Source organism: Ceratotherium simum, chromosome X (genome assembly GCF_057802395.1).
Source record: "Ceratotherium simum simum isolate JZ-2026a chromosome X, ASM5780239v1, whole genome shotgun sequence".
In the NCBI taxonomy this organism is placed as follows: domain Eukaryota; kingdom Metazoa; phylum Chordata; class Mammalia; order Perissodactyla; family Rhinocerotidae; genus Ceratotherium; species Ceratotherium simum.
Genome location: NC_141940.1, coordinates 126,235,219 through 126,262,609, shown reverse-complemented (window position 1 = coordinate 126,262,609; position 27,391 = coordinate 126,235,219). Strand labels below are relative to the sequence as shown.

The following is a 27,391-nucleotide window of genomic DNA, read 5'->3' as shown; positions in this document are numbered from 1 at the left end:
CAAGACTTAACCATGTGGAAAATGAAGGAGACTTGCATCCAGGCAGAGACACTGGCGTGTGCAGAGACCCTACCCTAAGGGGGAAGTTATTTCACACATCCCCCAATTTGGGTATACTGAAGCGGAACGAAGAAGGTCGTGAGAGATATGTTGACGGTGAAGAGAAAAAGCAGAGGAGATTGAGAGAAGAGCCAGAGCTCTTAAATATTTTAGGTTGCACATTCCCTGGGTACCAAGGGAAAATACGAATATAAAGAGAAGGAGACTTCTAAGATTTAGACTCTGAGAAGGGATGCAGAGCCCCCCGCTTGGAAGGGCAGGACTGTAAGAACCTGGAAGATATTCCATATTTGAATAGGCAACCAAATCAACAAGGATAAAAAGTGGAGGAACCATACATTTAACAAAGCAACAGAAAAAAACTAGCATCTACGTCTGCCCAGTGTGCACTGTGGACACATCTTTTGGTGGACCCTACGGGCACTGCGTTGGATACAGATGTAGGAGCAGAATTTCTGAGTCCTAAGATGTTCAGCATTAGTAGAGGTTGCACAACAATGTCCCAAAGTGGAAGTACTGCTTTCCTACCCCTCTTTAAAAATCCATATGTCTGGTTTATTGTGTATCGGATTTTATTATTATTCAACAATTCTATCTTTTTTTTTAAACCTCTAATTACATTTTAATTTTTTCCAGTTTTATTGAGATATAGTCGATACACAGTCGTGTATCACTTAGGGACAAGTACACTTTCTGAAAAACGCGTCATTAAGTTATTTTGTCGTTGTGCAAACATCGTAGAGGGTACCTGCACAAACCCAGATGGCATAGCCTACTACAGTCATGCACCACATAATGACATTTCAATCAATGACGGACTGCATATACGACGGTGGTCCCTTAAGATTAGTACCATATAGCCTGGATGTGTAATAGACTATAGCATCTAGGTTTTTGAAAGTACACTGTATGATATTTGCCAAAGAAATTGCCTAACAATGCATTTCTCAGAACATGTCCTCATCATTAAGTGATGCATGACTGTACGTACCTAGGCTATATGGTACTAATCTTATGTAGTCCATCATTTACCGAAATGTTGCTATGTGGCACATGACTGGATAATACTGTATAAGTTTAAGGTGTAAAACATCATGACTTGATATATGTATATACTGCAAAATGATCACCACAATAAGGTTAGTTAACATCACCTCACATAGTTACAATTCTTTTTCTTGTGATGAGAGTTTTTAAGATCTACTCTTAGCAACTTTCAAATATGCAATACAGTATTATTAACTATAGTCACTATGTTGTACATTACATCTTCATGACTTATTTATTTTATAACTGGAAGTTTGTACCTTTCAATCCCCTTCACCAGTTTTGCTCACTCCCCACCCCCCACCTCTGGCAACCACCAATTTGTCCTCTGTGTCTATGAGTTTGTTTTTTTAGATTCTTCATATAAGTGAGATCATACAGTATTTGTGTTTCTCTGTCTGACTTATTTCACTTAGCATAATGCCCTCAAGGTCCATCTATGTTGTTGCAAATGTCAGAATTTGATTCTTTTTAATGGCTGAATAATATTCCGTTGTGTATATATGTACCATATTTCCTTTATCTATTCATCCATTGATGGATACTTAGAGTGTTTCCATATGTGGGCTATTGTAAATAATGTTGCAGTGAACATGGGGGTGCAGATATCTCTTCGACATGATGATTTCATTTCCTTTGGATATATACCAGAAGTGGGATTGCTGGATCATATGGTAGTTCTATGTTCAATTTTTTGAGGAACCTCCACACTGTTTTCCACATTGGCTGCACCAATTTACATTCCACAAAGAGTGCACAAGGCTTCTCTTTTCTCCACATCCTCGACAGCTGTTTGTTATCTCTTGTCTTTTTGATAATGGATTTCCTAACAGGTGGGAGATGATACAAGTTTCCCCTTCTACGCAAAAGTACAGTATTCTTGTGAAACATTTTGTAAGCTGAAATGGCAAAAAGCAAGTAAGCAATTACCATTAATTTATATGGGAAACATTTTTGAGCATTCCTAGACCCCCAAAATAACCTACCAAATCATACCAAATAATCCATAAAACCTAAAATAACATGAACATATAGTAAAAGCAGGAATGATATGGTAAACACGCAGACTGTATAAAGTAGACATAACGTATGTAGATTATAGTTTTGCTTACCCGAATCGGGAAGATGGCGAGCACATGGGAAAGCTGAGAGGTGGTGGTGGTGATGATGGTGTGTTAAGATGACTGGCTGGAGGTTGGGGCAGTGGGAGATACAGGAGACTGGGCCGTAGGAGAGAGAGGCAGAGTCATCTATTAACATCTCATTGTCATCTGAATCCATAAGGACAGGCAGATCACCAACGTTTACCCTTCTTTTATGTCTGCCTGCCTAAATGTCAAACGTCCAGGTTCATTGCCTGCTGTGGCTGATGTGAAGGCTTGAAATATGACAGTATGCATGACTGCTCAGCCTCTGTAATGGCAGGCTGCAAAACAAATGCCTAATGCTATTTTCGCTTTTCACCTTTACTAGTAAAGGGAAAATCCTTTTTGGATTTCTTTAAGTTAATGAAAACAGGTACTGACTTAGGTCTTTCATAAAAGTGAAGTGGCATAAAGTGAACTTTCCAACAGTGGAGAGAAACCTGTATCTCATGGTGCTTTTGATTTGCATTTCTCACCATTTCCTGAGGTGCCATTTGGTTTATCCATCCACTCTCGTGTCTTCTGTCATTCTCAAGGCAAATCTCTAAACCAATAACCAATGATGACTACTTTGTTTTCTCTGAAATTAACAGAATAAAAAGAAAACGGTAAAATAAAGCTCCCAACATTGGAGTGAAAGTGTAACTGTCATGAAGTCCATGGTCCATGGCACTCAACTCTACATGGCGAAATTTTCTGACTGTGACATCATGTGACTCTTTGCCTGGTGGTTTTGTCTGTTTCTGTTTTATTATTGTTGTTTTCTTGGCCAGGGGAGCATGGCTGGCCACAGGACGGGGAAGGCAGAAGTATCCAAGCCAGCCAATGCCGTGGACACAGCCCTCCATCAGTGACAGGCAGGAAGTTGGTAGACCCTCACCCCTCCCTTCTTGCTCTGGGCTTAGGCTCATTCTGAGACCCACCTACACTGGACACAAGATGTCCACAGAGAGATGAGCTTTCCACTTACCTCAAGTGGTAAAAGACATGAAAACCTACCCGTTATTGGCTTCACGCTTCCCCCAAATGCTGTCTTCTAGGGTGATTTCTCAAAGCACTTGTAAAATTGATGCCTTGACTCAGGATAGTCTTCTGGGAGAACCAAACTAAGACCTTTCCACAAGATTCTTGCTTTTTCATACTTCCATTGGCAAAAAACACATCTCCCTTTAATTTAAGCAGGCCTTATGGGAATAATAATAATAATAAAATATATTTCTAACTCATTCATACAAGCAGAAACAATATTGCTTTACATTCTTTATGATTCATCAACATTTTAGTTACTAATATGGGAACTATTGGTTTTTACCTTTGGGGAGACACATTCAATGAAATAATCATGCTTTTAAAACCGAAATACACAAACCAGTACATATTTGCAATCTTAGTACACAAATATGGAGGAAATAAATTACCATTTCATAGGAGGATGGCAGTATTTTCTCGAGGCTACATGCAACTTCTAACAAAATTTGCATTAAAATATTTTTATTTTCAGATTAAGAGGACAGAGTACCAGGAAGAAAAAATTAATATCTGCACTGGTTGTTTCCATCTGTCAAGTGTTGGTATATATATTTTACATTATAAATACATGCATACGCATGATATTGTCATTAAATAATCAAAATGGGATAGTTTAGTAGCAAATATTTGAGAAATGCTATCTATAGATGACAGTTAAGGCCCTTAGCAATGAGAGAGTTTCCCCGGAAGATAAAGCAGAAGTGTGGACAGCTGGCATGAAAGAGAATGCAAATCAGACACCAGCTTTTGATGTAAAACAAAATTTTAATGTTAAACAGAAGATGATTTTTTTGAACTGGGAAGGTCTACTGTGCACATATTCCACATTTCAGAAAACTATGTTAATATCTCTGCATTTTAAAAAATATGATGCAATGATTAGCTTAATTTAAAAATCAGATGTGATAGAGGGATTAATTATGTTATGAAATAATCTTCTGGACATGCAGTTAGGAAAGCAAGCTTCCTTGTGACGTTTAGAATAACACTACACCAGACTGTTCAGGAATACATCTTCTGTGAGCGTCCTCGCACCCATGCAGTAGTCTTGTGTCAACTGTATCCGAGTTTTGCACTGCACTTACACTATCAGTTTAATTGTTCTGTCACACGTGCATGGCCGTCTATTTACTTAGCTAATATGCTTTGATTGCTGGTGTTTTGATTTGGTTTTCAAAAACTTCCCTTTATAATGGATACTAAATAATGCTTTTTGTCATAATTGGTTTTGCATTAGGAGCTTACTGCCGCCTGACATTATAAGAAGAAATACGTAGAGTCATCAAACGTATTTTTCAGCAATTTCCTTTAAATAAGACACAGCACGAATTAATGTTTCAATTACATTTCAGAGGGCTTACTCAATTGATATTATTTAATATATCTGATGTGTTTAGTAATGATGTTTCCTGAGGCAAAACAATATCAATGTGTGGGGATATTGTTTTCATTTAGTAGTCATTAAGAAATTACCCAGCTTAGGCAGCCAGTTATAATCAATGATTTTTGCAGTAAATTAACACATTCATTGGATCAAATGCCATTCTTTTTACTTTAAAAATTATTCAAAATTAAGATTTCTTAAACCAGGGGTTCTCAAAGTGTGGTTCCTGGACCAGCAACATCAGCATCACCAGGAAGTGTGCTAGAAATGCCAATCTTGGGCCCCATCCTAGACTACCTGGATTCGTTAACTTAATTATGTATGCTATAGAAAGGCCCACCTTCTTCAATGAGATTCAGAAATATTATGAACATTTTAGATAATGGATTCTACCTCTGTTGTTCTCAGATGAGTTCCCTGCTGCCAGTCATAAGTTGGTCTGAGTTGAGTTTTGACATTCTCTATTAGATACTTAAATGTAGGTCACGATAATCAGGATCCTGATATCGCAGAGCAGATCACCCTGGGGCTACTCCCAGGAGCAACCAGCTTTTTGCATTACAGGGTTTCACCTTTTAGACAGGTTTATATACCAGCTCTACCCCCTGACTCTGCTCACGAGAGTGTGGAACCTTCAGGGAATCAACTGAACGAGACTATGAAAAAGAATATGGGGATGGACGTAATTATTTCAGAACTTGAATGCTTTTCAATTTTGAGAAGCAGCTTCCTTGCCCTTTCTTTTCTCAGAAGCACAGGCATAACACTGCTACGGTAGAGCTGCCTGTGTGAGATGTGCCCTCTCATTACATCAGCACGGCGAAGTTGAGCACCTGCTTTCACTAGAGGCTCCTGTAAAGCGGGCAGCCTTTAGCACTGCTGCGATTTGAACACAAAAGAGAGTTCCAGGAGATCAGAACTGTGCTGGTAACGGATATTGAGTTCCCATTACTGCACCTACTGGAATGTGCTAATATTTTTTCTATAATTAATTGTTCTTTTTTTGATATCTGGATCCCAGACATTAAATGTTACTAAGTGCTGTGGTCTAAATGTTTATGTCCCCCCCAAATTCATAGGTTTAAATCCTCATCCCCAATTTGATGGTATGAGGAGGAGGGGCCTTTAGGAGGTGATTAGATCATGAGGGTGTAGCCCCCATGAATGGGATTAGTTGCCCTGATAAAAGAGACCCCAGAGACCTCCCTCACCCCTTTCCACCATGTGAGGACACAGAGAGAAGATGCCATCTAGGTTCCGAATCTGCTGGCACCTTGATCTCGGACTTCCAGCCTCCAGAACTGTAAGAATGCGTTGTTCATAAGCCACTCGGCTTGTGGTGTCCTGTTACAGCAGCCCAAAGGGACCAAGACAACAAGATTCTCAGAATCTCGGAAGTCTCAGGAGTTTGCCCCAATATGCCCTTACCATGGGGAAGCCATTGGACGTTGGGTCTACCTTTCTGTGTCATGGTGAAATGGTGGTGACACATTCGAAACATTGAACACATCAATGGTTGGAGTTCCTCATCAAACCAAAGGGGGGTGTAACAAAACCACAGTGTTGTTTCTGATCTATCTGCTCACTGCTGTTTCTTGTTGTGTACATCTACAGTGATGGCTCTTCACCCGGAAGTCAAGCACCGCTCGCTACAACGTGTCCCAGCCTATTAGCATCAACAGTCCCACCCACTTCGGGGGGCTCCCACTGTGTATTTCCCGTGATTGCTGAGCAAGGCAGCATCTCTGGGGGGGTCCTCACACATTTCTCACGTCTAGCAGACATCTCCTTTGACAGTGAGGTAGCTGGTTCTGCCTTTGGATTCCAGGCGTAATTTACAATGCTTCCCACTTTATTGGTCTGCAAAACCAGTGAAGGGGAGAAAGACTTATCCTCTACCGACTCTGGGTCCTTTCTGGCTGGGCTACAAATTAAACTGACATGAGACCGAATAGCAGGAGAAAATCAAACAAAGCTTTATATCATGTATACATGGGAGAGACCCACTGGGTAACTGAGTATCTCTGCAAGATGGCGGAGGTTCTCACCTTAAATTCTACCTTCAGCTAAAGACAAAGGAGGATGTTGGGGGTGGGGGAGTTGGCTATGGGAGATTAGCAGAAAGCACAGTAAACAAGAGTATGTAGATTTAAGTCCTAGCCTTCCCCACTGACAAGAGTTTCTAGAGGTAAGGTCATCCCCCTTCTTCCTGGTACAGAGAGGGAGATACCTTTACAGATGGAGATTTCTCTTATAAACGTAAATGTCTCTTACAAAGGGTAATTTCTACTTTTCAGAGCTTCTTTCCCTTCTGCAGTTTCTTAAAAGTAACCAGCCCAAAATAATCCTCATGCCAAAGAGACACATTGTGGGGTGGCCAATTCTGGTCTCCCACACCAGCTTTCTCAAGAGTGTGACTGAGGAGTTGCTAGTGAATTTTCTATACAGGACAGTGGTACATATTTTATATCATATCATCCCAAACATTATTCTGGCCATTTTTATATGGGGTGAGAACAGACATAGGGATGAGCAGTGTATATTTAATATAAATAATATATACATTTCTTCAATATATATCTGATAAAAGAAAGTATGTGGCAAATAATTACATGAATAAATTAGCTGCCAGAATACTTAAATATCAAAAGTACAACTTTAAATTTGAAATAAACAATCCCCCATGCCAGTGTGTACCAGAATTGCATTTTTGTTGAAATCACCTTGTGGTTTTTGCTAAAACACTAATTCTCCACAGACTCCCTTGATGTAGTCTTTAAATTTTTTTTTACAATGCATTAGCTACATATATTTTATGTTTTTATTTCTATGCATGAAACATTACATAAAACATATTTATTTTTATATACAGATTCTGAGACACCTCTAATGTCTAATGAAAATTCCAGATGACCCTTATGTTCAGAGTATTTCAGAAAACTGAGATAATCAATGAACTTTTGCATAAATCCTCTTGTTTTTCATAAATTCTTTATGAGAACAATTCCAAATGAAGCAAGAACTCAAAGATATATTCTCAACTTGATATTGTCACAGTGCATTCACCTTGACTTCCAAGCATCATTTCATCAGTGGGCTTCATCAAAGTGTTATTATTTTAACTACGCTCACTATTCTCCCTGGATTGGAATTTGAGACTCGGAAAATGACATGGCCTTTACTAGAGATTTGGAGAAAAAGTTTGCATTGGAACCAAAATTACATAGCGGGAAAATTACCAAAATCACTACCAATCGAAATCTAATAATTGAGACAAGATGTCACTGTGTGTTCCTATTTTGATTTCCTTAGAATTGTGTACCGGTACGACTGGGAACATTTTTTTTTAAACAAAGAAAGGACTTCACGTAAAATGAAAACGCATTTTATATAATTTATCCCATATGATGTTTTGACCACGTTAATCTTACATCATTTTACTTTATCAGGGCAGAAACATTAAAAATGGGTTCTATTTTCTTCCATGAACTCTATTGGACACCTTTCAAGCATTCCATTTCATCGCTAAGATATTATGTCATTACAAAGATAAGAAAGTAATGTATAACAACTAAATTTGTGAACGAGTAATTAGAAAATATTAAAAGAAACGTCTTAACACCTTGGCTAAATTCCTCAGGGAAAATTGTTATAAACCGTGTTTCTGAAGAGCCAGCCCTAGTGGTCTAGTGGTTAAGATTCAGTGCTATCACCATCAGGGCCAGGGTCCAAGTCCCAGTCAGAGAAACACACCACTTGCCTGTTGGTTGTCTTACTGTGGCAACTACGTGTTGCCGTGATGCTGAAAGCTATGCCACCGAAATTCAGATACCAGCAGGGTCATCCATGGTAGAAAGACCTGGCCATTCACTTCCCAAATAATTGGCTCTGAAAGCCCTATGAATAGCGGTGGAGCGTTGTCTGATACAGCGCCAGAGGGTGAGAAGATGGAGCAGAAATATCGGGCAGCGTTCCGCTCTGCTGTCCACAGGGGCGCTGGGAGTCAGCGTCCACTCAACCGCACTAACGGCAACGTTTCCCAAATCAGAAAATTTCCTCAATCATGTGGCGTTCTCAGTGAACACGGCAATCTCACAAAGAGGAGTAAACTAATAACCAGGATACACAACCACGCACTGAAGCTTTTCGATTCCTTTTAGCGCATCTTCCTGTTGGCTTTGACTGTTTTGGATTGTTGGTGATTGACTCTGCCTACTGTGGTCATACGGGAATGCTGCCTAATGTTGTGGTTCGTAGGCAGGACTTCGCTGGGGTCGTAGGGGTGACTTCAGCTACTTCAGCTCTTGCAGTCACATTTTTGAATAAATCAGTGTAGTTTCTCTTTAAAAATGTAAGTAAAAATAAATATAGAAATTTAAAAAAATATTACTGCTGTGTTTCCCTGTTGCAAATCGTCACCTATTTCTTGTTCTATATTGAGGAAATTATTTGTAAGAAGATGGTACAGATCAATTTTCTACATCAACTTGTTTGAGAGTTTTTGACCACGATTGCATTTATTTCCTCAATTATTGAGTGCCTAGCAATGACCAGGAATATAAGCTCAAGAGACAGAGTGGTAAATAATGCCATGACCTCTGTTTCCATGAAACTTACATTTTTGGGGCTTGAGTGTGTTGGACACCAAATGGGTGCATGCAGCTCTTCTGATTCTCTGCACTGATTCCTTCTTTCCAAAGGGAACACCTACGCAAATGCACATTTCCTCTTCTGTGGAGGAATGATGTAGAGCTGTCCAAAATTTAAGCTGAAACCTAGGGCTTGGGTGGTACTAGGTCTTTTCATGAAACTCTAATCTTGGAAAATTGCCTGTCCAGTTATGAACAAGGAAGAGATTCACATCGCGATGCATGCTTCTGGTTTCCCAAGAAACCACCAAGGGGGCAGATCTGAAGTGCAGAGGTTACCTGGGCAATGGGAAGCAGGAGATAGGACACACCTGGGTAAATGGATGTGCCTTCCTGTCTGCCTTCTGGGCACTTGATGCAATATGGCTTTTGGGGTAGCAGAAAATTCCTCTCCACCTCCAAAGCAGTCTACATCCTAATCCCTGGAACCATGTGAGTGTGTTCCATGTCAAAAAGGGACTTTGCTGATGTGATTAAATTAAGGATCTTGAGATGGGGAGATTAGCCTGGATTGTACAGGTGGAACAAATGGAACCACAGGGATTTATAAGGGAAAGAGGGAGGCAGAGATTGTAGTGATGCATTTGCTGGATGGAAGGGGACCACGAGCAAAGAAACACGAGCAGCCTGGAAAAGAAGGATATACAAGCTGAAGAAGGCAAGGAGATGATTCTTCTCTAGAACCCTCAGGAGAAACACAGCCCTACTGACACATTCATTTTAGCCTGGGGTGATCCATTTTGATATTCTGATCTTCAGAACTGTAAGATAATAAATTTGTGTGGTTTTAAGCAACTAAGTTTGGGGTGATTTGTTGCAGTAGCCATAGGAAACTCATACAGTGGCCGATCCATATCTGCTGAATAAAGGAACACACATCAGTCAGTTGATCAATTCAGGCATTCAGACGTAAGTCTTTTCTCGTGGAACCTACAATCTTGTAGGAGAAGTGAGTAGCCCCTGACAGTGTGTGTTTGTCATGTTGTATAACCTAGTAGTTATTAGAAAGCCTCCTCTTATGGCTGACGGATTGACTGTCATTCTCGGTTTTAGAAGTTTTGCTGATTTTGTGCTCGTTGTTGTTTTGGATAAAGGGAGAGTTGTCTTCATCTATGCAGATATTTTAGTGGGGAATTGGAGAGACTTGTCAGAATCACCAAGAAGCCACTTCCTCTCAATGAGGAAGAGTTAGAGAGTAGGCAGTCTCCCTCCCAAGAGGGTCACTGAATAAATATCTGCACCTTGATGATTTGGAAGTGTTTTCTTCTGCTTCACATCCCTCAAGTTGTCTGCTATCCACATGGTGATATGTTCTGGCAGAAAGAGGACACTAATGCAGGTTTTCTCTGCTGTCTTGCAGGGTCAACACATCTGCAGAGCCTCTTGCTATGCTGCTTCGAGGTTCTTTGTGAAGCAATGGCCAAAAAGGCAACATACAGCTTTACTCTGCATCCCTTCGCGTCTTTCCATGCCTCATATTTTTTTCCTGACCCTCACTACACAAGGCTCACACCTAAAATGTGTCATCTCTTTAATCCTTGTCTAGGGCTCTCCTTTCTTCAAGTGTCGAACTAACACAAGGAAAGAGGAAATGAACAAATATACACCTAGCTGCCACCTGCAATAAAACAGAGATGAGTGATATGGAGAATATTAAAAAAATATAGAGGGCTAGGCATTGAAGGGGGGTTCTATTTTGCTAAAGTGCTCAGGGAAGTCTATTAGATGTGCTTTTGCAATGTGTCTGTAATCAAGCGAGCAAAAGTGTCATGAGACTTAGGGACAAAAATTGAAGAATTCTGGTGACAGGAGTGTGATTGGTTTCAACACAGAAGCCTCATAGAAGAGAAAGTTGGAGAGAAGATTAGGAAGCAGATCATATAAAACCTAGGGTGTTGAGGATTTAGACTATATTCTGCTGTGATAAGATATTCTACTTATACAACATAACATGCATGAATGACCTATTTTATTTATAAAATACTGTGGCTTTTATGAAAGCAGTGGGCAAAAAGGAGTCACTATATTAGTTTGCCAGGGCTATCCTAACAAAGTACCACAGAATGAGGGACTTAAACAACAGACATTGATTCTCTCATGGTCCTGGAGCCTGGAAGTCCAAAATCAACGTGCTGGTGGGGTTGGTTCCTGGTGAGGCTTCTTTTCCTGGCTTGTAGATGGCCGTCTTCTCACTGTGTCCTCACCTGGCCTTTCCTCTGTGCTTATGCAGAGAGCTCCGCTGTCTCTCTCGTATTATAAGGACGTGAGTTCTGTGGAATTAGGGCCCTACCTTTATGACCTCATTTAACTTTAATTACTTCCCTAAAAGCCCTGTCTCCAAACACAGTCACATTGGGGGTTACGGTTTCAACATATGAATTTTAGGGGGACATGATGCCATCCATAACAGATGCAACTGGGGACAGGGAGACCCATCCTAGGGCTACTGCAGATGGGCAACTGAGAGAGAGTGGTTGAGTTGGAGACAGTAAGAATCAGATTTGAGATATCTGATAACTGCAAAGTCAACAAGATTTTCTGGTAGATTAAAGGCGGGGTGGCAGAGAAACAGATGAGGACTCCATAATTTGGGACAGAGGTACTAAATTTGTATAAAATGAGCATTAAATTTGTATGCTTACGGCACCTTTATTTTAGACAGATTTCATGGATTCAGATTGATTGCATCATAACGTCAGTGGCAATAGACTCGATACAGAGTGTTTCTCATCTCTAGTGACACTGCTCTGGTTACTGCTTTTATGATCTTTCAGCTCACATTTCTTCCCATGCTGTCCTAACATTCCCATTCTCAATCGCTCCATCTCCCCTTGCTAATGTCACTGGGTAACGGTGATGCTTTTTGCCCCTGGCATCCCAACGTCCTTCCATTTCTGATTCAGGGCTATAGTTTGATGAAATAACCTTTATGTGTGTTTGGAATTTAGGAAGTTGTTGTAGTTGCTGTTATGCCCTAATTATTATACAGCCTTTTGATCTTACTTAATCCATCATGAGCTATTTAAAAATAGAATTATGTCATGGTTTCTCCTCTATCAAATGAATACACCAAAAATGAAAAATTAGGAAGAGGTAGCACTGAACATAAGCTGGGCAGTAATTTCTGTTGATGGTGCCCTACAGTATTCAGCATATCCATTAACATACTCTTCTGTCCATGCATAACTTCATGTGACAGAGCAGCCTATGATTTTAGAGTGGAAAGGGATTATTGGAATGCTTTCCAACCCCAACAAGAGCCAAGTAAAACTGAAGTTCAAAGAGATGAAAGGTCTTGCTCATGGTCGTGGAGGCAACACTAGGTCAAGGAAGAATGCCCAGGACTCTTTGTTCTTCACATACTATGCTGTTCCAATCCCTCACTGTGGGAGAAACTTCTCCATGAACATTGTCAAGATGATACTGCACCCCCCCAAACTGCTTACTCCTTTCTCAGTTTACTCTCAGAAGTACCGTGTTTTCTCCATCCATAAATACTCTTTTCATGTTTCTAGACGTGAGCTTTCTCAATTCTAAAATAATAATAACTTCACATACAATAGTATAATCTCCTTTTGGTTAATAAAGCATAATAAATCGTGCAAGCATATGAAATGACTTGAGTGAAGTATTACGATTTCCATTATTTCTAGTAATTGAGTCCATATTGATTGCATGCGTGAGTACAATAATGCCATGCAGCCCAATACGGTACAGCTGCTCTCTGTCTGAACTGTCCAACTCTGCTTATCTTTTTAAGACCTAATTTGAATAGCTCCCTTAGAGTCCAATTTATTCAGTGGAATATTTTAAATAGGATTAAGCATAAATTAAGTACTCTGCCAGACTTATGGAACATTTTAGACTTATATAGTACAATGCTGAGAAAATGGTATTTTTAAATCCTTTTCCCTCCAAATGCCAACTTACATTAAATTTGATATGGCATGTAACCACTACAGGATTAGATGCTACGTTTTGAAATTAGTTGTGTTATTGTGGTAAATTTGTGTTACTTCTAATTGAAAATCAGAGGTTCAAATGTTCAAATTGATTAGATGATTTAAAATAACTAACAATGGATATTCAGAGCACTATAAAGCTTATTCGCACTATGGAAAACAAATGCTTCTTCTATGCTAATATTTCACTGTATTAAACTACTATTAAATCTGGTACTCACTATTTTGATGTTTTTAATAATGGTTGTCAAGTGATGGCAAGAATTTATGGAAGTAATTAAAATTGGGGGTTTTGTATCCCCAAAAAGAAAAAATGCTGCTGGTCACCTGGGGAGTTACTTCACTTCACACACACTCACATGCACACATTCGTTGTGAATACCTGGACATCATGTTCCTGGATGATTACTGCCATCATTAACCACTGTTACAAGATGGAGTGTGTTGTACCAACCAGGTGTACTAGCATGATACAAAGACAATGCCAAGAGGATGTGCTGAGAATGACTTTTTCCTGATTACGTAGACAGAGAGGGAAATGACAAGTTGAAAGACCTGAGTCTTATTCATGACTCTCACGAGAAAGCTACTTGACATACGTGACCTTCATGTTCTTCATCCAAGAGTATGCATGGTGCTTTATGGAATTATACGTTTCAAAATATTTTCACATACACCATCTTATTTGATTTCCACACACATTATGCACCCACACACACTCATACACACACGCACACATGCACACACAGCATAGATTACTAATGTGGTCTATTTTTAAAAACCAGACTAACTCATGGGAAATATAAATATGCATACATGATTATTCAATTAAAATGTCCTCTATTTTCACAAGGAACATTCAATTTTGACTTTAGAAAATAAAGGTGGGCCAGCCTGGTAGTGTAGTGGTTAAGTTCATGCACTCCACTTCAGCGGCCCGGGGTTCAAGGGTTCGGATCCCGGGAGTGGACCTACACACAGCTCATCAAGCTACGCTGTGGCAGCGTCCCATATACAAAAAACAGAGGAAGGTTGGCACAGATGTTAGCTCAGGGCCAATGAGCTAACCTCACCAAAAAAGAAAATAAAGATATAGATAGACGTAGGCAAAGATATGAATGAGGAACAAAAAAGAAAGAAATAGGTATAGATATATAATCACAGCAATATGTATCTATCAAGTAAAACTTTTCAAACAAAAGTCAATGACAAAGTTGTCTCTGAATGAACAAAATTGTGCACACAGGAAGTTAATAGGAAAGTATCTATTAAAATCTTGGTCTATAAGAGAAATTTTCTTTTCTACCTAGTTAATTTCTTCATTTTACTTTCAGATTTCAGGTTTAACTTCAATTTTCTCTACATTGCTTTGGCTAGTCTAAGTCGGTTTTTTGTTTTGTTTTGTTTTTCAGATTTGAGGTATCTGTAAAAATTAGGAAGGGAGCCTGCTCTGCAGATCACCAAAATTTTCAGTGCCTTTCTTTGATCATGTGGACTACAAATTGGTATTGTGGAATTGAATATCACCCATATTTTTGCTTGGGTTTTTTTTTTCTTTTTAATTTTTACTCTTTTCATCAGTTCACTGGGTGTAGGAACAATGGTACTTTTGTTCTACATTCTTTAACTGGAAATATCTTCAGGCATTTTCTCAGATTTTATAGAAATCTGCACACACAAATATAGGTAAATACATATAGAGCACTATTTTTTTTTACAGATCAGTTTTTGGTAAAGTGCTTTTTATACTTTGCAAGATGACATCACATTGTTTCACACACACAGTACAAAGTAGCACTGCTCTATTCTAAACTGGGTGGGTTTAATTCTTGATCCGACACCTAGTGGGAGGTGATGAGGCTGTGATTAGTCTTCTCTGGGCATCATGGAGCAGGAGGAACACTTATAAAGAAAGAAAAATAGTTACTAGCCTATGAGGAACATTCAATAAGCCTTAGCTCTTATTCTTCAGTATCTTCTCTCCTCCCCTTACTATAATTGCTTCTCCCATGATCCTATTCAACAATGTATGGGAGACCGTGTTATTGTAAAAATATCCTTGTCTCTCATTTCTAGGCATTCCCTAATGGGACTGGCCCTCCCCATGACAGGATGACACCTCCTGTCCCGTCGAAGCCAGATGTGGTCCTACAACTTGCTCTGGTCAACGAAATATAAGTAGAAAAGACATGCTTTGTTTCCAAGCAGACATTCTGGGAGCCGCTGCCCGGTTCCGCCATCTCCCTCTTCTCTCTGCTAAGAGAATGGACGTTATCAAAGATGTGCACTGGGTGTTCAGCCTGGAGAAGTAGCGTGTAGAAAGCAAGACGCAGAGGTCGAGGTGACCTCCAGCCAACATGCATTTGAGAATAGGAACAGCATAGGACTCAGTGTCCTAAGCCGCCAACCATTTTGTAGTGGTTTTTTAGTGATGGCACAGCATTTTGATAGCTGGATATTACAAGCCAGTATTCAATATCACATCCCCTGCCATCGGTTATTCAGACATTCTGCTATTGTTGGGACTGTAGACATTTGTTCTTAATTTTTCTTTCCCAACAGTGTTATGCAATTTGTCTGCATATGCATCTTTGAACTACTATAATATTATTTGGGGAGGATATATTCCCCAAAGTAGAAAGGCTGAGCCAAGTGTACGTGTGTTATAAATTTTGATAGATGTGCAGAAAATGTCACCCAAATATTTTGCAAATTTATAAAAATACTAAAGGGATGTTGATGTGTACCGATTTCCTCCTACATTAACCAACACTGTACATCGTATATGGGCATGAATATTTGTTTGCGTGTGTGCCTGTGTGAATGTTTATACAAACCCATCCTCATGCTTGATTAAAAACACGGGTTGAGCTCTCTCATATGTTTATTGATTAGCTCTGTTGATTTTTATGATGATTTAAACGTTTTCTCATCTAATTATCTGATGTTTCAAACTAAAAATAATAACATTAATGATAAAGCATTGCATATCTATTAAACTCTGACTCAAGGCAAGGTACATTTTAAAAGTGCCTCCTACTTTACAAAAATTATGTCAGTTGCAGAGGTATGATCGTTATGCAAAACTTTGCACCTGGCTTTTAAACTATTCACTTTACTTAAACAGCTGGACGTACACCTTGAAAAGAGATCTGTGTAGAAATTAAGCTTTGGGATTGCAAAATATTGCATTGTATGTATATAACACATTTTCTTTATCCATTCGTCTGTTGCTGGACACTTGGGTTGCGTCCTCCTCTTGGATACTGTGAAGAAAGCTGCAGTGAACGTGGGTGTGCAAATACATCTTCAAGACCCTGCTTGAATTCTTTTGGATATACATCCATAAGTGAGATTGCTGGGTAAAATGGTAATTCAATTTAAAAACTTTTGAGGAACCTCCATACTGTTTTACCTAATGGCTGCTCCGTTTGACATTCCCGTCAGCAGTGCGCAAGGGTTCCAACTTCACCTCCTCGTCAACACTTGTTATTTTCTGTTTTGTTTTGTTTTATTTTTGTAGCAGCCGTGCTGATTGGTGTCAGGTGATATCTTATTGTGCTTTTGATTTACATTTCTCTAATGTTAAGGGATGTTGAGCATCTTTTCTTATGCTTATTGGGCACTGTATGTCTTTTCTGGTGAAATGTCTATTCAAGTCCTTTGCCCATATTTTTAATTGGGTTATTTTGTCGTTGTTATCGAGTTGTAGAAGTTCCTTACATATTCTTGATAATAACCTCTTTTTAGATGTATGATTTGCAATTATTTTCTCCCATTCCATACGTTGCAATTTCACTCTGTTGATTGTTTGTTTCGATGCGTGAAAGGTTTTAAGTTTGGTGTAGTCCCGCTTGTCTATTTTTGCTTTTGTTTTTGGTGTCACATCCAAGAAATTATGCTGCCTTAACAAAGAACGAAATCGCGTCACATGCTACAACACGGATAAACTTCAAGTACATTATACTGACCAAAGTAAGCCAGTCACAAGAGGATACATACTACATGATTCCACTCCAGTGAAGTAGCTAAAGTAGTCAAAGTCTTAGAAACAGAAAGATGTTTACCAAGGGCTGGAGGAAGAGGGGAAGAAAAGTTAGTATTTAATGGCTATAGAATTCCAGTGTTGCAAGACGAACAAGTTCAAGAGATCCATTGTACTACAATGTGAATATACTTAACCTTACTGAACTGTGTGCTTAAAAATAGTCAGGATGGTAAATTTAATTGTTTTTACCATAATAAAAAAAAAAAGAAATTAAGCTTTAAGAAAAAAGAAAAAAGAAAGTATGCAAACACAAATTTGGAAATAGAATATGCTCCTTTTTTACATTCCCACTAGATGCAGATATCTTACAAAGTTCACAGGGGTATAATCATTATATACATAAAATACGAAGGATATAAATCTTCCTAATGGGACCATTTTCAAGGACATTCCTATGAAACATGATATCCAGGCACATTTAAGGCAGTTACAGTACTCTATTAAGGTTGATTAAGATTGCCAAAGCAACAGTTACAACCTCAGAGAATAAAGTGTTCAGTAAAATCGCTTTCCTCATGAATAGCCTGGCTCAATATATTAGAGAAAAACGAACCGAGTGGCTTATATGGCAGTTAAAATAGTTGCATTGTTCTATTAAAAAGCAATCATTTGATATTAAATTGGCCATTAACAGATATTAATTTGTACTTTTAGATTACTGGTAACTGAAATAATTCATTCTTCATTAAAATAATTTACTCTCATAAAAGATATTAATTTATGGATTTATAGATTTTTAAAAATTTACATATTTTATTGTCCCACTTGTTTTAAAATCTTTTAAATGTCTTCCATTCTTATGGCTACTATTCTATGACAAATTTATTCTATACCAGAAATAACCAAACACACATATGCATAAATGTGTATTGTGTTAATGTGTCTGTTGGAGATGGACTTGTATAATTAGACAACTTTTAGCGGTAATTTATTGTATATATTATGATCTTTAAATAACCACCACAGTATATGTTATAAGGATTTACAAAATATAAAGACATAATTATTGAACATTATACCTTGTGACATGTAATGTCCCACTTGGCATAAAATGCCAAAATTCCATGTTTTAGTAGTACATATAGAAATCACGAGGAATGAACTCAGCAAGAACAATAAGGAAGAAAATAATACAGAATAAATATTTGCTTGCTATTGTTTGGTGTTAGCTTAAGATATACCTTTGATGATTATAAGAGCTAGTGACCCCAAAATTAATGGTAGGTACATGAGGAGGCATCTTAATATTGACTAAATTTCATAACTGTAGGCAATCATTTGATTAAATGATGCTAATACCTCACATCTTTTAAGCTAAAGATTTTTGTGAGATCCATAAAACTAAGATATGTTTGGGATTTCTCTGCAAGCTTTAAAATTTGAGAGTACAATTCTGCTGTTGTTTATATCCATTTAACCAAGAGGGAGCATGGTCCAGATAAATTAAATGACTTTGTTTACTAAAATCACCAATGAGTGGTCTAGCCAGAATTTCAGCCATGCCATTTATATTAAATGCTACCCAAAACCCAGAAGTCAGGTAACTTTGCTATAGCTCATAAAGCGTCCTTAGACTGTTGAGGACAATACCCCCCAAATGCCTTCTTTAAGAAAAGAATGAAATGACTCAATGATGGCTGACATTTTCAAATTAAGCATGATAGAGACCGAGCAGTTCTTTAACAGTCTAGATTCTTCAAAGAAAAAATAAAAAAAGCTGGAATACATTAGTAATGAATTTAATGAACCAAATCCTGTTTTCTTTCTTTTTTTAATACTACTTACCATGAATGGGATCTATCTATAGATCTGGAAGTGCCAATATAAAAGTTTTAGGTGGAAAATATGATGTAATAGTTTACTTTAACACCCTCATATTTTTGATGAATGGTAAGTTTTAAGGCTGCCTGAAAACGTCTTTAAATTCATATTTGTAATTCCTATAAGATGGCATTGATAAATAGGATTTCAGAACATGATTTCTAAAAAGTGTCCCCAGTGAATTTCTGAGGTTCTAGCCACAATGAGCATTCTGAAAGCACGGTACCTTGCTCAAGATGGTCTTCAGGCAATGGAGAAGGTTGTGAGTCTGCAATCGTATCAGCTTGGATATCCTCCCTTTTCAGCACACATAGTCTCGTTCTGTTATTAATTCCTGCAGAGACATACAGTAAAATGATAGCCATTTTAAGTATTACAGGACACACACCTTTATTACTCAAAGTCTCTTCAACTTTTTCTTCCAGTGTAAAGTAATTCCAATATTGAAGTTAATTCATAACATGGATGAATATAAATTGAATGTCTAAATTCCATTTGGAACCTCCATTTATTGAAAGCACATTGTATGTCAGGCTCTTTAACGAACATTCTGTACAATTAATCTAAATTGATTTCCACAACCATTTTTGGAGCAAGTGCTATAATCTGTAATATGCTGACAGGAAGAGTAAAAGTCAGAAAAGATCTCAGAACTTATCCCATTCCACATACTTAGAAGGTTTTAAGGCTGGTTTGGAATACAGGTTTAAAGAATTCCATGCTAGAATACTGTTCTGTCTCAGTGACGGTATATGTGAATCAACTTTTAGTCCTAAAATTTTGAGCAGCATCAATTCCTTAACTATTTCCAAATTCCCACCCACTATTGCATTTGATTTTTCTTATTCTTGTTTCTGCTGTTGTTTTATTGTGTTTACATTCCTCCCTTTGCATGAAAATTATACAGGGAGACATGATGTATTCACATTTAAGACTACGTCAATATTAACTGTAATTCTCACAATTACACTGAAGATTATGTGGTATTCTTGCCAACAGTTGTCAAAGAATTCATCCTTTCATACTTTTTAAAGAGTCTTTACTGGTTGTTTATCCAACAGTAATAGAGAATTTTCCTCAATTTTCCATCAAAAACACTTCAGAGTTTATTAAAAATATTCAAGTATTCTGTAGAAACTCGGGCTGGAAGATGTGAATATTATAATTAATGTTCTTAGAAATAATCAAATTGCTGAAGGTTTTGGCACGATAAATTTTGCATGATTATTTGGCCTCTCAGATTAAGATGTCTCTAATTAGAATCTGAATTTCCGATATTTACATGAGGAAAGCAAAGTATTTGTGTCCATGATCTGGTGTGACCCCTTACTCCGGAATTAGGCATTATTTCTTTGATCTATAGATGAGTACCTGCAGCCCCGTGCTATTGAAAGTAATTTTTTTTAGCTCTTATTTATTTAACTTTTCAAGTAGCAATTATGCAGAATCTCTGGCATATTGTTTGTCAGTAATGAATGTGCTATTCTGAGTTTGGAGGACTAGGGGCATTCATTTGTATTTCAGACAAAAGGTAGCCCTTATTAGTTCATCTTGACAAACACTGAAAGGGTAGTCTTAAGTCAGATATCACAATCCTTCAATAAATAACAATCACAAAAAAGCTGTTGATTATATCTACAAAAAGTGGAATCTGAATGAGGATTAATATCTCCAGTAAGGAGTTGTGACTTTTCTAATAGACACATGGATAGGGACATGCTTATTTATAATATATTTGGTTTCCTTAACATATTGTTTTAAAGAAAAAGCATGCTTCCCTTCTATTTTACATGTTTCAAGATATAATTATAAAGTTCTCTGTACGAATGTAGGAAGTAAAATTATGGACATCCAATACTTCAATCTACCTTTAAAGACACTAGTCTGTTTGAGTTTACATTCAGTTGTTTCCCAAAAGAATATGTGAATTTTAGTGAAATAGATTGTTTAGCATGTTTCCTCACATTTTATTCATAGCTCAATGAAAGATGGATCAATGTTAAATGGATTTTAAATATAAAATATGCATTTGCAGAAAACAAAGGTATACAAGACTCCTATCCTTCTCCTAATTCACTCTTGAGGTCGCTCATGGTTTCTGAGGCAAAATCTACAGAGCCTCAAAGATACCAAGAGTTTGAACAAAGAACGTATTGAATAAAGCCTGCAGTCACTGGCTTAATGAAGCAAAGGAAAATATAGCCGTGTAACAAGAAGATGCAGCTTAAAGAAGGGAGACTAACTCAGGAGACAGTGCTTCCTCCTGATATAGAATAAATAAAATGTGCAGATTGGAGCTTTAAAGATATACTGTTTAGGAGTTGTGTTTAGAGAATGACATTTTTAAATACAATATTCTAAATAACAAGTATCAACAGGGGCAAGCGAATGGGACATCACAGAAAACCACAATATTTTGGAGGATTGAATACAGGGATTATCATATAACACAAGAAAAATATACAAAATTAGCAACAACAGCATTTAGAAGGTTCAGCCCTACAGTTATTTTCTAAGCTAATTAAAAATACTCTAATTTTAAAAAATCATTGAATTAATCGAAAGGAATTCCATTGTTGACACCTGATTCAACGGCCTGGACAATCAAATGTGAACATATCTCAACACAGAGAGAACAAAATACAGTCATGCGTTGCTTAACGAACGGGATACATTCTGAGAAATGTGTCGTTAGGTGATTTCATCGTTGTGTAAACGTCATAGAGTGTAGTTACACAAACCTAGATGGTGTAGCCTACTACACACCTAGGCTATATGGTACTATCTTACGGACCACTGTCGTACATGCAGACTATTGTTGACTGAAATGTCGTTACGCAGTGCATGAGTATAGTGGAGAATGATTAATTTAAATGGATAAGGTTATAATCTATGAATGAGTTATGAAACTGCCAAAAGAGAATTCTTGAAAGCAAGAATTGTACTTGTAAGGGAAGTTACAATAATAGATGGACTTTAATGCCCCAAACGGACTCAGTGAAAATTTAAGAATTGGCAAAGGGAAAAGATAATAATTATAAAACTAATGTTGTTGATGGAAAAGAGAGCAGGGGCTGATAGTTTTAGAGAAATTACAAATACAGGTAATAAGTAATTGGGATTTTACTTGTAAATAGTATTTTTAAAATGCACTGGCAGAGGGGAGAGGGATTATTATCAACCGATAGTCAAGAATGTGAGAATTTACAAGTTAGCAAGGGAGAGTATAGACTGAATACTAACTGAACCAAACCATGAAAATAGAGGATGAAGAGAATTCAGGTTAAATACAGCAAATTACACCCTAAGAATTCATCACCAACACTCCAAAAAAATTAAAATTATAAAGAGGGAATCAATAAAGGCATTAAACCTCATGGACAAAGTATAATCTATAACATCAGATAAAGTATGTCAAAAAATTTGCAAGCAGGATACGAGTTAAGAAGGGAACTCTCATACACTGCTGGTGGGAGTGCAAACTGGTGCAGCCACTATGGAAAACAGTATGGAGATTCCTCAAAAAATCAAGGATAGAACTACCATATGATCCAGCTATTCCACTGTTGGGTATTTATCCAAAGAACTTGAAAACACCAATTTGCAAAGGTACATGCACCCCTGTGTTCATTGCAGCGTTATTCACAATAGCCAAGACTTGGAAGCAACCTAAGTGCCCATCAAGGGACGAATGGATAAAGAAGCTGTGGTATATATACACAATGGAATACTACTCAGCCATAAGAAACGATGAAATCCAGCCATTTGTGACAACATGGATGGACATTGAGGGTATAATGCAAAGTGAAATAAGTCAGAGGGAGAAGGCCAAATACCGTATGATTTCCTTCATTAAGTAGTAGATAATAACAACAATAAACAAACACATAGGGACAGAGATTGGATTGGTGGTTACCAGAGGGAAGGGGAGGGTGGAGGGTGAAAGGGATAATTCGGTACATGTGTGTGGTGATGGGTTATAATTAGTATTTTGGTGGTGAACATGATGTAATCTATGCAGAAATAGAAGTACAATGATGTACACCTGAAATTTTTGCAATGTTATAAACCAATGTTACTGCAATAAAAAAAAAAAAAAAAAAAAAAAAAAAGAAAGAATGCCTTTCCCAGAAATGCAAGACAGGTTCTCCAAAAAAAAAACGTCTTAAATTCTCAGCACGTGAAATACAATAGACTCACCCCAATCTATCTTGATGAACTTGTGAGACAATGACAATATCATTAAAACTAGCAGGGGAAAGAATAGATTACATTAAAGGATTGTACAGCCACATAGTATTGTGCTTCTCAAGAACACCACGGAGAGTCAGAAAGCTGAGGCGTTTACATTTGTGAGGAGTAATTGCCATTTGGGAAATATTTACCTGCCTTGAATGATACTGAATGCAATGGCTGATTAGAGCATTCTTTGCTCAAGAATCTGGTCAATATGCCTCAATATTGCAACAAGAACTATAACAATAGGTATCAACCTAACAGCAATATTCTTTATTGTCTCAAAAGAAAGGATCTGGGCAGAAAGAGTTAAAGTTGGTTACATTTCCTGAAAGGGTTCCAATATTCAGTAGGAGAAAACAAAGATAAATTTGTAAGTATATCCAAATATACTTTTTTGAGTGATTTGTTCTTTTTTGTAGTCACTTCTTGCAAAAAGATTAGCCAAACTACTAATTATTGTAATAACGAAGAAATGTGATTCAAGGGATTTTAAATTGAATGCTGTGCCTTTATTGTGAGTTTATTTTCTATAGAATATAATTGGAATGAATTTAATAGTGGAAATTGTTTCAGTAATATATGATATCTCTAGTACAGTAATTTCTAAGGATTTGAGAAGTACACAAATGGTAATGGTCACTGATGGTAATAATATTTTTACACATATGTATAAAAGAGTTGAGAGAAGGAGTTTATGACCCAGTTCATAGCAAAGTTCCAGTTTATAAATTCATATAATATCTATATATCTGAGTTGAACAAAAATACAAATCTTCCTTGCACCATAATGCTCCATTAAATACTGATCAAATTTTTGTTCACGGTTATGAAGAAGTCAAAAATATTTCCTCCAGTAAAATAAATATAAAGCAGCAAAAAGCCATATAAAGTATACTGGTCAACACGCATTACTTGGGGAGTCCTTAAAAGCAGCAATTACCACCTCAAAGTTCATTTGTACACTGGTGTCTGTATTTTTAGGTAATTTATGCCAGTTCTTTTCTATTTCCTTGCCTTCATTGAAGAGCCATATTTAGCTTTCTCTAAGATATAATTCTGTTATGACATTCCAATATGGAACATTAAAATTCTCAAACATACAGGAAAGTTGAAAGAATGGTGCAGTGAAGGCGCATATAACATCCCCAGAGAGGTACATTTTACTTTAGTTGGTTTATCATATAGCTATCCATCTGTTCATTCCTCTTTCCACTCGTCAAGTCATTTTGTGTATATATATATATATATGTGTGTATATATATATATTTGAAAGTAAGTGGCAGACATCAATACAACCGATTGCCAAACACTTCAGCGTGCATATTATCGATATTTATGGTTCTTTTTGTTTTATTTCAGGTAAAATGTGCGCACCTAATTGAAGTGCATCATCCTGAGCGCACCTGTCTGTGAGTGTTGACAAAGGCGTATGCCTGTGTAACCTAAACCTCTGTCAAGAGGCAGAACTCACCCTCACTCCACTCCTTCACGAAATTCTCAATCAATTCACACCTCCACTCAGATAGGCAAGAGAGTTCTGATTTTTTTCACCATAGGTCTATTTTGCTTTTTATCAAATTTCATATAAATGCAAACATACGATTTGTATTTTTATATGTCTTCTTTAAGCATTTTTAAAAGATTCGTCTGTTATTCTTTATTGATAAGCCATATCTTTTTATTACTAAGTAGCAGTCCATTTTATAAATATATCACCATTATTGCATTCATGTCGTTATTGATAAAAACCTAGACTGTTGCTAATACTGGGTTCTTATTAATAAACCTGCTTGGAGTGTCTCTGTACAAATATATTGTGGATATATTTTCATATTTCTTGGGTCAATTTTTAGGAGCAGGTCTGATTGGTCTTGGGTATGGGCGTTTGTAGCGTTGTAGGAAACTGTTAATTTCTCTCATTACAATGTGAAGGTTATTTTGTAACTTTATATGTTTATGTAACCTTCTTTTACTGTGCAACACAGGGTTCTTTCAAGTTAAACATTGTGGAATCTTTTACTACATTTTTAATATCCACAATCCTCTTTGTCTTTTACTAGGATATTCATTGTGACAGCTTCCTGGTCACTTCACAACCTGCATATATTTTGATGAACTTTCCCTTTTGTTTACACTCTTTCAGCTAGTTTTATCTCATGTGACATAATTTTACATACAAGCCACTTAATACTTTATACATCAGGGGACATATCAAGTTCATTTTCTTGTTGAAAAAGGATATTAAGCTTTCTAATTTAGTACAGACAGGCTCACTTGTATTTTAAATTATATGTCTTGACAACATTATAATATAACCATATTTGAACCTAGTCATCCTAGTGAGCTATTCAATTTATTCTCCCATGTTGGAGGTAAAGCTTCTCCAAGACAGGATTTTGGGATATATTCAGCCAGAGAACCAGAACTATTATGAAATGTGTGTGTATGTGTGAGCACGTATGTGTGTGTGTGCATGTTTGTGTGTGTGTGTAAGACAGAGAGAGACACAGAGAGAGAGTTAAAAGATTCCACTTGAGTGAGCGGTGATAGCATTTTGAAGTTAGGAAGTTTCTCTTACTCATCATTATATTTCCAACGCTTTGCACAGTGCCTAACTGACTGGGTAAATATTAGTTAAACCCATAGGCTAGTGTGTCATAATTATACCTTCAAACCAGTGTCCTCTTGAAAAATTACATGAAGACAACATCACCGTCATTAGTCCTCATCGCTTAGGAAGCATGGAGGAGCTACTCTCTCCTCTCCCTCCTTCTTCTTCTTTTCCTCTTACTATGTGGAAAGATAATGGTTAGAAGGTGGTTCTGCAGCTTTTCCTTTAATTTCGTGGAGGCCTGAAGATTTGACCCTTGGTCCATTTTTCTTACATCGTTAATTCCAGGAATTGTTGGGTTTTTACGTGTAATGAATCCAAGATAAATGAGAGTCCAGCTGAGGACCATGGAGCAAGCCGCGGTGCCTCATTGATGAGATAAGTGATGAGTCGTTGGCGGGGATGGGTTGACCCTACAACTGGAGGCTATCGCTTAACACCTGAGAACACTCCAGGACCGAGAAGACGTGAGAGATGGAAGTACTCCACAGCTGGTTCCTTACCTGAATTGAGGTTGTCTTTTCGTGTTCAGCATGGTCCTTTGTGAAGACTCATGTTCCGGGTGTAGAATGGTGGGAACATTGGAAGCTGTGCTGGGGGTCATGAGCCCTGTGCTATGCCGATTCTCTGCGCACTGTCTGTTGCTTGCCCTTTATGTGGCCGAACACTTGGCACTGGGTGAAGCCTATCCTGTCTAACATGTTTGGCTGTCATAAGGACCCAAGTGGATGGCTGTTGCTCAACAAGAGTGGGCCCTATACCATAGCAAGACGCTCTAAAATAATTGATCAATACTATGGACTTGATATATGGGGGAGATAAGGACAAGAAAAAAGTATAGAACAAATTGAGGGCATTTAGGTCTTATCAACATGGGTCACAGATCATTAAGGTACCAAAAATATTTTTTTTAAATAAAAATTGAAATGGTTCATTTTTCGTGAGGTTACTTTTAGCTATATGGATTTAACAAAGCAATAATAAAATGACAAAAAATGCCACCTACTGAATGCTGTGCAGGTATAAAAACAGTCCATAATTAAATGACCAAGCCGAGGAATTTTCTGCTCTCAGTGCCCTTCGGTTCTTAGGTTGGCGAAGCCACTGGACACATTGAGGTTCCCAGGAAATAGTGACTCTTCCCAGAAAGATGCAAAAATGCATGCGGCCAGTTGCACGTGGACACCCGCCTCTCCAGCCGAAAAGGCCAGATTCAGAAATTCTCAGCTTCTCTACAACAGAGACAAATCACAATACGTGAGCAAGAAAGGAACAAGTGGCTGAAAACTTCGTCGGGCGATGGAATTCAGAGTCTACATTGCACTGATCAGTGCAATTCTTTATAAAACAATGACGACCTCCTCCTTTATTTCCAGACCAACTTTTCTGTGTGCAA

At 37.6% G+C, this 27,391-nt stretch overlaps 1 long non-coding RNA gene across 1 annotated transcript; it reads right to left on the bottom strand.

The window, feature by feature from the left end:
* Positions 1-1,416: 1,416 nt before the first annotated feature.
* LOC147912033 (uncharacterized) lies at positions 1,417-27,391 on the bottom strand. Its single transcript, XR_015550669.1, has 6 exons — positions 27,002-27,391; positions 19,372-19,479; positions 3,252-3,436; positions 2,729-2,832; positions 2,220-2,327; positions 1,417-2,006 (listed from the first exon to the last, which is right to left on the bottom strand). It is a non-coding gene; the product is annotated as an uncharacterized LOC147912033 (long non-coding RNA).